At 45.7% G+C, this 9,862-nt stretch overlaps 1 long non-coding RNA gene across 1 annotated transcript; it reads left to right on the top strand.

Annotated features, from left to right (window-relative positions):
• The first annotated feature begins 854 nt into the window (after positions 1-854).
• Positions 855-4,924, top strand: LOC118940233 (uncharacterized). The gene is made up of 3 exons (XR_005036766.2): positions 855-3,066; positions 3,261-3,303; positions 4,334-4,924. It is a non-coding gene; the product is annotated as an uncharacterized LOC118940233 (long non-coding RNA).
• Positions 4,925-9,862: the final 4,938 nt, after the last annotated feature.

Genomic DNA, 9,862 nt, shown 5'->3' with positions numbered 1-9,862 from the left:
CTTAGAAATGGGTCAGGCCTCTTACTCAATAGCACAAAGCCTATCATTCAATCTATGTTCTTACTGGTTCTAGAGTATGTTGAAAGCATCTAAATGAATGCAACGACCACTTCATTAAAAACTATAGATGCATTTGACCGTAGAGGTAAATCAGCTCTTTGCGCCCCCCTTACATGGGTAATAATCTCCAAGCTGCTCTAAACGTTGATGTTTTTGGTGTCTTTATGTTCAGCTCTAGACTGGTGAATGAGGCCTGTTACAACTTTCTTACAAAACCTTTAAAGGGTGTTTGTGAAACCATTCAGTCGTGGATGTATGTCTTGATGTTTTGACCGAAATATGAAATTACCTTTAGGATCTCTTACCCCCCTATTACTTTGTGGTTCTAATCTCCCTCTTTCAAAATCGCCCCAGTGACCAAATCTCTAACATTCCTGATCGTTCCCATATATTGTAACCCTAAACCTCCCACAATAACTATTGTCTGTTGTTAGTCTCCGTGACCTTACTGACAATATCCACGTTTAAAACAGATGGAAATACATTGTTGGCTACAGTTTTCATGTCTTTCATTATGCAGACATTTGTTTTATTAGACTATATTTCTCATTGTGAATACGGTTGTCAGCCCTTGGTGGCATGGTGCTTGTACAAAGAAAAAGTACCAAACTCAACCCTGGGTGGCTGTTAACTAAAATAATGGCATTGCGTGTAGTCGTGTTAAGGTTTTCATTGTTTTCTTGTCAGAGTTTTATGGTTTTTGCATATGACTGTGCATTATATGCTGTCGTAATAGGGTTGTGGATCAGATCATGCTGTCACGAGCTTCATGGGTAATAAGAAGCGGACCAAAGCGCTGCGTGGTGTGAATGCATCGTTTTAATGGATGACGAAAACACAAAGTAAACTGAACAAGCCAATAAATGAACAACGACCGTGACGCTATATACCCAATGTGCTGACACAAGCACCTAACATAGACAATCACCCAACAATGACAACACAGGCTACCTAAATATGGTTCCCAATCAGAGACAACGACTAACACAGGCCTCTGATTGAAAACAATATCCGGCCAAACACTGAAAAAAGACAAACTAGACATACATCATAGAATGCCCACTCATATCACACCCATACCAAACAAAACCTATAAACATACATAGCAAACTATGGTCAGGGCGTGACACAAACCTATTGGGAATTCTTGATCAATCAAAATGTACCTGTTTTCTGTATAGAATGACTTGTATACAGATTATATTACAACTTTTGGGGTTTTGGCTTAGTGGTTGTTTCTTTACTAACTAGGAAAACTCAACAGTTTGTAAGTCTGAGAAACATTATTGAGCTGGTTTGTTTATTGTTGTTGAAAGCTTGAAATGTACACACATTGAGAAGTGATATTGCAGCAACAGTTTTAAAGTGGTTAATCGTATCATATATATATATATATCCTTGCATGTTTGAATTAGAGATCCTTTAAAGTGTTTTAGATTATGATAATAATGTTATATTATTTTTATAATAATACATATCTGTAAACCAAATGTGTTTCTGAAAACCCCTTTTTGCATCTTCAATAGTTGTAGATGTTCCAACGTTCGTAGATGATCCTCAGGGGTCATATAACAACCGGGGTTGTTGTAGAGTGGGCATAAGTTCAACACTCCGGAGTCAATGTCCTAGCTTTTGTCTTTTTCATAGCCTGTGAGAGCGAATATATTCCACAGCCTTGGTTTCTAATCATACTTTCTAATCAATAAGCAGGTCAAGTAGACCCTAAGAGGGCAAACGTTATTGTTTACAAACAGTGTGAATAAAAAAAACATTGTTTCATTGTATAAATAGTCTTCATTTTTAAAAACTTACATGTAAATGCCTAGAATTAATACCTCTGGTGATTCTGCGCAATGCCCTTGGGCCACCGTTGTGCTTTTGTTGTTGGGGTCTGGACTATGTTGTGTGGGGGCGGTGGTTCCCTGGGTTGTTGTCGGGACGTTTAAATTCTCTGTTCTTGGAGTGTTTGGAAAAACGTTCATACAAAAAGACCGAATACTGTCTGTTTCATCGGTTCCTCCGATATCGTTCAGAGTCCCTAATGCATCCAAGTCACCCTATGTGTCCGATGTCCATCATACCTAAAATAAAATACAAAATAAAAAAATAAAAAATCGTTGTCCCCCCTGTTTAAAACACAAATAACGCGTGTTTAATATTACAATAATATCCCGATAATATTCAAACAAAACTTAAAATACATTTTTCACTTACTCAGCTCCCGAAATATCCATTAGGAGGGCTTCACATACTCTGTTATCTGTCCTGGGACTGCTGCCTGTTGTCTTACGACGTCGTTTAGAGTGCACACTTTTCTTTTTTTAATATATAAATATTCTTGGGTATGTGATTATTTGGACTTACGCCTAAAAATGTGTGATCGTGAAGGGCTACGTAAAGGACAGGGCGCCGTTTGCTTCTGAGAATCTACGTCTAACAGTCGCTTCCCAATCACTTATGTCCAGTAGCCTTCAGAAATATCCATTAGGAGGGCTTTACAGACTATGCTATCTGTCCTGGCAGTTAAATATTCGGGCCTTTGGGTTTGCGCTAAAGCCGTGCTAAACGTGTTAAAAATAGACGTTCTGTCCCTAACTTGTTAAAGTACGGAATGAGTTTCGAGAGATAGCCTGTATGCAACCAACTAACTGTATGTTTGCTTTAGACCAAAAGGCTGTGAATTCAAAGAGCCGTTCTGTCATGCGTTTTGTTTGGGGGGGTCCTGGGGGGCGTTGATTAGATATCCAGGTTTAACCCCGGGCGGTCGGCCGATACCTTGACATGTCATATGCTGGATAGTTCAAACTTTGAATTTCAAACGATTCTCTACAGATGGGACCCCATGTTGAACCCACACAAACAAACCCTTTGTTTTTTGAAACGCACACACACACACTCCTGCTGCTCCGTCACACGCACACTCATGCACGCACCCTGATTTTCAATGTCTTTTTCTTCGCGACAGAGTTGGCTGAAGATGTGAAATACCGTTTCACATAGTTACGGGTGAGATACCGTTTTTAAAACTCCTTTTATTGAATTCCAAAATATTTCGTACAACCTTTAAGACATGTTTGAATTAAGTAACAACATTTGAATAATATTTAAACATGCATCACGCGTGTTTTATGTAAAAACATTGGAGGCCTGCACACTCACGCATGCACCCGGATTTTCTGTGTCTTTTTTCTTCGTGACAGACCGGGTTGATGGCTGGAAAGGACATTTTCCCTTCGTTAAAGGGTGAGATACTTTTTTAAAACCATTGATTTAATACCAAAATATATAGTACTAACTTTTTAAAGACATGTTAGAATTAATTAACAAATTGTACTATTATTTAAACATGCATCATTAGTGTTTTTATGTAAAAACATTGGAGACCTACAGTTGTACATTATTACAAACTTTATAACATACCATTGTATGAAATACTATAAATTGCTTCTGAGAATCTACGTCTAACAGTCGCTTCCCAATCACCTATGTCCAGTAGCCTTCAGAAATATCTATTAGGAGGGATTCCCTTATTCACATCTCTTTTTTAATCTGTCCTGGCAGCTAAATATTCGGGGCTGTGGGTTTGCGCTAAAGCTGTGGTAACATAGTGTTAAAGTATATGCTCCGCGTTCTGTCCCTAACTAGGAGGTGTTTCGAGACATGTTTTGTTTTATAATGGTTACATGTTCAGTACACACCCCTGCATTCTATATTATAAAGTAGGCTGTTGGTCTTTGAGGTCCGTTATGTCAATTTGCCTTTATACATCTCATTGACCTACTGTCAACTCCCTCAGTTGTAAACATCTACAATAATCATTAGACGTACGCGTCAGAGTTATCATACCACGTGTCGGGGTTTGTACAGAGTTGGTTAAATCCCCTCTTTTGCTCCCCCCTTACATGGGTAATAATCTCCAAGCTGCTCTAAGCGGCGATGTTTTTGGTGTCTCTAGGTTCATCTCTAGACTGGTGAATGAGGCCTGTTACAGCTTTCTGACAAAACCTTTAAATGTAGTTTGTGAAACCATTCAGTCGTGGATGTATGTAAAACATATTTAACCCGTATTGCAGGTTACCGAAGCCTCCTGTTGTACTATGAATCCCCACTCACCCCTGTTAGCTCTTGATGTGTTGGCCGAAATATGAAATTACCTCTTCCCCTATCGTTAAATCGTGAGATACATTTTTAAAACCAGTGATTTAATTCATAATATTTAGTACATACATTTTAACACATGTTATAATTCCAAAATGTTTACTATTTCTTACAGATAGATGGTCCGGTTAGCCACGACCATTATCCATTTCAAATTCATCAACTCAAAGACGCTTGTCCGCTCCATCAAAACTCCGTAAGTTTTCCCTCCATGTGTAGATCAACCGTTCCTGCCTGTAAATCCTGGGTATGCCCACATCATTAATTAATAAGATGTGTAGAAAACTGTTTAGCCATAGTTAAAGGCCTTTCATAAAGAGTCTGTCATGATTGCCTGTGCCACACTTATTGCTTGTTACCTAATACTACTGTTGTACATTTAATATCCACTAGCAGATTTCGTCGCATTTGCACAAATTCGGTCATGTTACTGTGGTCTTTTTAAATGTCAGTAAATATGTGTGTAAAGTGTATATGTTTGTTTCACTGTAGATTTGTTTAAGCCCTCCTAGAAACACCTAATTAAAGGCCTTTTCATAAAGAGGCTGTCATGATTGCCTGTGCCACATGTTTAACACGTATTGCTTATTACAGAATACTACTGTTGTACATTTAATATCCCCTAGCAGATTTCGTTGCATTTGCACAAATTCTGTCATGTTACTGTGGTATTTTTAAAAGTCAATAAATATGTGTGTAAAGTGTACATGTTTGTTTCACTGTAGATTTGTTTAAGCCCTCCTAGAAACACCTCATTTCATCCCACAGCCTTAATTAATAAGCTGTGCAGAAGCTGTTTAGCCATAAGTAAAGGCCTTTCATAAAGTGGCTGTCATGATAAACCTGAAATTACCTTTAGGATCTTTTCTTTGGGGTTCTAATCTCCCCAGGTGTACATGCACTGAAAATCCTTAGGCTGGAGCCATCTTGAAGCTCTGTGCCTGTACATATAAAGAGAACTAAATAGGAAACTAGGCTGAGAAACATTATTTAGATGGCTGTTTAATTGTTGTTTAAAGCCTGAAATGGACACAATGCCAAGGGACCTTGTTTCTAACACACACACACACATACAGACACACATTCCTGCTCCATAGATAACAAACATAAGGGCAATAAAACTGGGGGGGTCATACCAGGTCCAAAAGTTCAAACACAACAACCACAGTTCAACCAGGCCCCTAGACATCCATCAACTGGAATACTTCAAAGGATGACATAGAGATCTGAAATAACACAAAATAACACGTGACCACGGGAACAGGGGGGACGGGGAGGGGGCACATATTCGGACACGCAAAGGTCAAAATGACGTAAGGTCATCAATCAATCATTTTGACGCGTGCCGTCTACTTTATTCTCTCTACTGTAACACTGGCTGTAGGTCTGTGTCCCGTCCCTGCTGCTGCCCCCATTCAGCCACGTCGACAGTCTGCAGCTCACAGCAGACAGGCCCGCTCGCCCGACACACTTTGGCACAGACCCTCTCCTCTGCACACAGGTCTCTCTCCCATCCCTCTCTCCGCTCACAGTGGCGGCAGCCGTCTGCAGTACAGGGCCGACGGGACATGGCATTGGACTGGCGTGCCGCTGCCCTGTGCACCACTGTGAAGTCATACGGCTGAAGCTCCTCCAACCAGCGTGCCACCTGCCCCTCTGGCTCTCTGAACAACATGAGCCACTGGAGAGCAGAGTGGTCAGTCACAGTAAAGGGCAGGCCACCCAGGTAGTACTTGAATTGTTTGACGGAGGCCACAACAGCCAAGAGCTCCCGCTGGGTGACACAGTAGTGGTGCTTGTCAAATGTTTTGCTGAAGTACGCCACCACTCTATCCCCCTCTGGCCCCGCCTGGGCCAGCACCCCACCCATGCCCACATTGCTTGAGTCTGTGTCCAGGATAAAGGGCAAGGTGAGGTCAGGGGGGGGGGGGGGGGGGCGAGCACGGGGGCCTCGATCAGTCCACGTTTGAGGCAGTTGAACGCCTCCTCACACTCCACTGTCCAAGTGAAGGCCTTGTCCTTCGGCAGCAGGCTGTTCAGGGGAGCAGCGACGCTTGAGAAGCCCCGTACAAACCTCCTGTAGTACGAGGCCAGGCCCAGGTAGCTCTTCAGCTGACGCTGGTCGGTGGGGGTGGGCCAGTCTCTGACAGCCCCCACCTTGTCCTCCATGGTGCTGATCCCCTCCTTCCCCACTCGATGGCCCAAGAAGGACACCTCTCTCCTCTTGAAGTGGCACTTCTCGGGGTGGAGCTTCAGACCTGCGGCAGCCACCCTCTCCAGCACATGCCGTAGCGCCCCCAGGGCTGACTGGAAAGAGCTGCCATGGGCCAGGATGTCGTCGAGGTATACCAAACACTGCTGCCGGGGGATGGCATCCAGCACCCTGTCCATCAAACGCTCAAAAGTAGCTGGAGCGTTGCACAGGCCGAAGCACAGGACCTTGAACTGCCAGTGTCCTCTGTTAGTGGAGAATGCAGTTTTGGCTCCTGCCTCTGGGGAGAGGGGTACCTGCCAGTAGCCACTGCGGAGGTCTAGTGAGGAAAACCAGGATGACCCCCTAACCAGGTCCAGCGACTCATCGATACGTGGTATGGGGTATGAGTCCTTCCTGGTTACCTCATTCAGCCGCATGTAGTCCGCACAGAACCTCAGCTTGCCCCCCTTCTTCGGAACCATGACGACTGGTACCGCCCAGGGGCTGTCTGAGGGCTTGATGAAGTCTGCCCGCTGCGTCTCCAACACAGCCTTGCGGGGACGCATCTTGATGGGTTGAGCATCACCTGTGTCGATCTCATGCTGCACCAGATGAGTCTGACCCACCTCTTCCTCACTCAGCGCAAAGCTGTCTCTGAATTCAAATAGCAACTGCCACAACCGTTCCTGCTGCTCGGGGTCAAGACAAACACAGTTCCTCCCCCATATCTCCCTCACCGCAGACAGTGTCCTCTCCTCTCCCATCTGGGGAAGCTGGGCTGGGGGGGGGTGCGGCCCGGGCTCACAGAGGGCTGTGTCGTGGAGGTAGCTGGGGGAATGTAACACACAGCCGTAGGTGACAGGGGGGCTGGGGAAAAGTCACACACAGATGTGAGGGGGAGGGGGGGCAGCCATGAGTCTTTGCTGCTTTAACTGTTGGGGTAAAGGGGGTTTGTTGGGTTGCGTGAATGTGACATTAGGGGGGGCCATGGTGACTGCCGGCCCTCCCTGGAAGCTCAGTGTGCCCCCATTTAGGTCTAAATGGCAGCCTGTGCTCCTAAGAAAGTCCAACCCCAGTATACAAGTGTCCTGCACCACCGCCACCCACACAGGATGACGCACAGACCTGCCTCCTACTGTCAGAGTCATTAGTCCCTTCCCTTTCATGGGTGCCAGCTCACCTGTGACTGTGCGGAGCTGCACAGTTGTGGGCTCACACTGAGTCTAACCTGGCACAATATCTGGCCTCACCAGGGTTACTGTGGACCCAGTGTCCACCAGGGCAGAGCAGGGCACCCCCTCCACAGTGACAGGGACATGACAAAAGTCCCCAACACAGGTCCATTCTTGGCTCAGATGGCCTGGCTGGCCACAACCCCAGCAGACCCTGGGACCAGGGCGTGTGTTTTGTGCCGCCTAATAGCGACACAGCACGAATGAGTTCTGTCATTTCAGCCACCCATGCAGGCTTTTCCCCGTCTCCGGTCTGCTCTGCCCCCCAGCTCGTACAGAAGGTCTGTCTCCCTGCACCCCCACCAAAGACGCAGCTGAAGCCCACACCAGCTCCCTCTCCAAAGCCATCTCCAAGGCTATCGGCAATGACTCAGCGCCAGCTGGGTCTGTATGCGCAGCTCCGTAGGAGAGAGCGCCTGTATGAACTGGTCCCATGCTAGCTCGCTCTGCACGGAGGGGGGCATGTGAGCATATGCCCGCCGAGAGAGGCTCTCAATGTCATTAGCTAGCACCCGTAGAGGCTCTCCAGGCTGCCTGCGTCTATTACTCAGTTCGGAGCGCAGTAGCCCGGGCTGTACACACTGTCCATAGCGCCTCCTCAGTGCTCCCACTAAAGCACCATAATCATGTCTGTCCTCTGGGCTAATCAATATCAAACAGGCCAGAGCTTCATCCGTGAGGCATAAAGCCAACTGCAGTGCCCTTTCTGCAGCCGGGAACTGGGCGCCGCTATGTTTCTGTACATCCTGAGCCCCAGATTCCTCTTCCCGCCGCGTCGACGTCACCCCTTCGGGCCGCCCACCAGAATCGGTGCGAAACACAGTCGACGAAGAACTCATGCCCGCTTCAGCCGCCATCACTCTAACGTCCTCCCTCAAGCGGCCTCTGGGCTCCGACGCCCTGGCGATCTCCTCAGCCAGATCCTCCGACGTCCATGCACACACACCTCCTTGGTCATAATCGTCCCCTACCTCCACCTTCACTTTCAGATTCCCTCGAAGCATTTTCAACCCCCGTTCTCACCTACTGTAGCTAGCCACATAAGTCAGCTAGCTAGCTGGCTAACTTTTATCAACGTTTTTACTTCTGTGAGGATTCTGTGTTATGCACTATAGTCCGTTACCATATATGTGATTGAATATTATCTGCTGTTGGCTTGTGTGGATGTATGTGTTATGCAACATAGGTGACTTGAGACATTGTTAACAGTTTCAGGGTCATGGGCCTTTCTCATGATCGAAAAATACAGAATAACATGAAGACAGGAACTGTGCATGTTGCGAGAACAAACAGTATTTTGTTAGATAACAGGAGCCAGGTGCCTGATAACTGTATATTCTACACAACTACAACGACTGACCGCTGAAGCGCCCAGGGGGCTGGGACCAGCTCGGGCGCCAACAATCAACGATAGGCTGGGTGAGTTTAAACCACGCCCAGTCTCTACTCTGACAGGCCGGCTCAGAAGCAGGAACTACCTCTGTCAGAGTATATTATAATAATTCTGTCAGGAACAAGTCAGTTCTCTGTTCTACCCTGCGTGGTGTTACAGTGAACCCGTATATACGAAAAATTGCATTTACCATTTATTGCTTACTTAATAAAAAGCCGACATAGAATCAAATCGGTGACTTGTCCTGATACCAGATTCGATTGACGCAACCTTTCACTTCTGACACTGTTAGGGTTGCGTCAATCGAATCTGGTATCAGGATAAATATGACAATGAGTCACCGCATTGTATGCTATGTATTTTTTATTAGCTAAGCAATAAGTGGTAAATGCAATTTTTGTATATATGGGCTCTCTGTCACACCTCGCACGGCAAACAGAGAACTGACTTGTTCCTGACAAAGATATCATAATATACTCTGATGACAGAAGTAGTTCCTGCTTCCGAGCCGGCCTGTCAGAGCAGAGACTGGGCGGGTTTAAACTCACCCAGCCTATCGTTGATTGTTGGTGCACAGGCTGGTCCCAGCCTCCTAGGCGCTTCAGCGGTCAGTCGTTGTAGTTGTGTAGAATATCTATGCGCTTATACACTCAATACAGTTATCTCACACCTGGCTCCTGTTATCTAACAAAAGACAGTTTGTTCCCGCAACACTACATTCTGAATGTGCCCTCACAACTCATTGCACAGTTCCTGTCTTCAAGTTATTCTGTATTTTTCCATCACGAGAAAGGCCCATGGCCCTGAAACTGTTAACAATGTCTC

This window comes from Oncorhynchus mykiss, chromosome 23, assembly GCF_057628025.1.
Source record: "Oncorhynchus mykiss isolate SJ-2025 chromosome 23, ASM5762802v1, whole genome shotgun sequence".
NCBI classification, from domain to species: Eukaryota; Metazoa; Chordata; class Actinopteri; order Salmoniformes; family Salmonidae; genus Oncorhynchus; species Oncorhynchus mykiss.
Note: the sequence above shows the minus strand (reverse complement) of the source record. Positions and strands in the feature narration are given on the sequence as shown.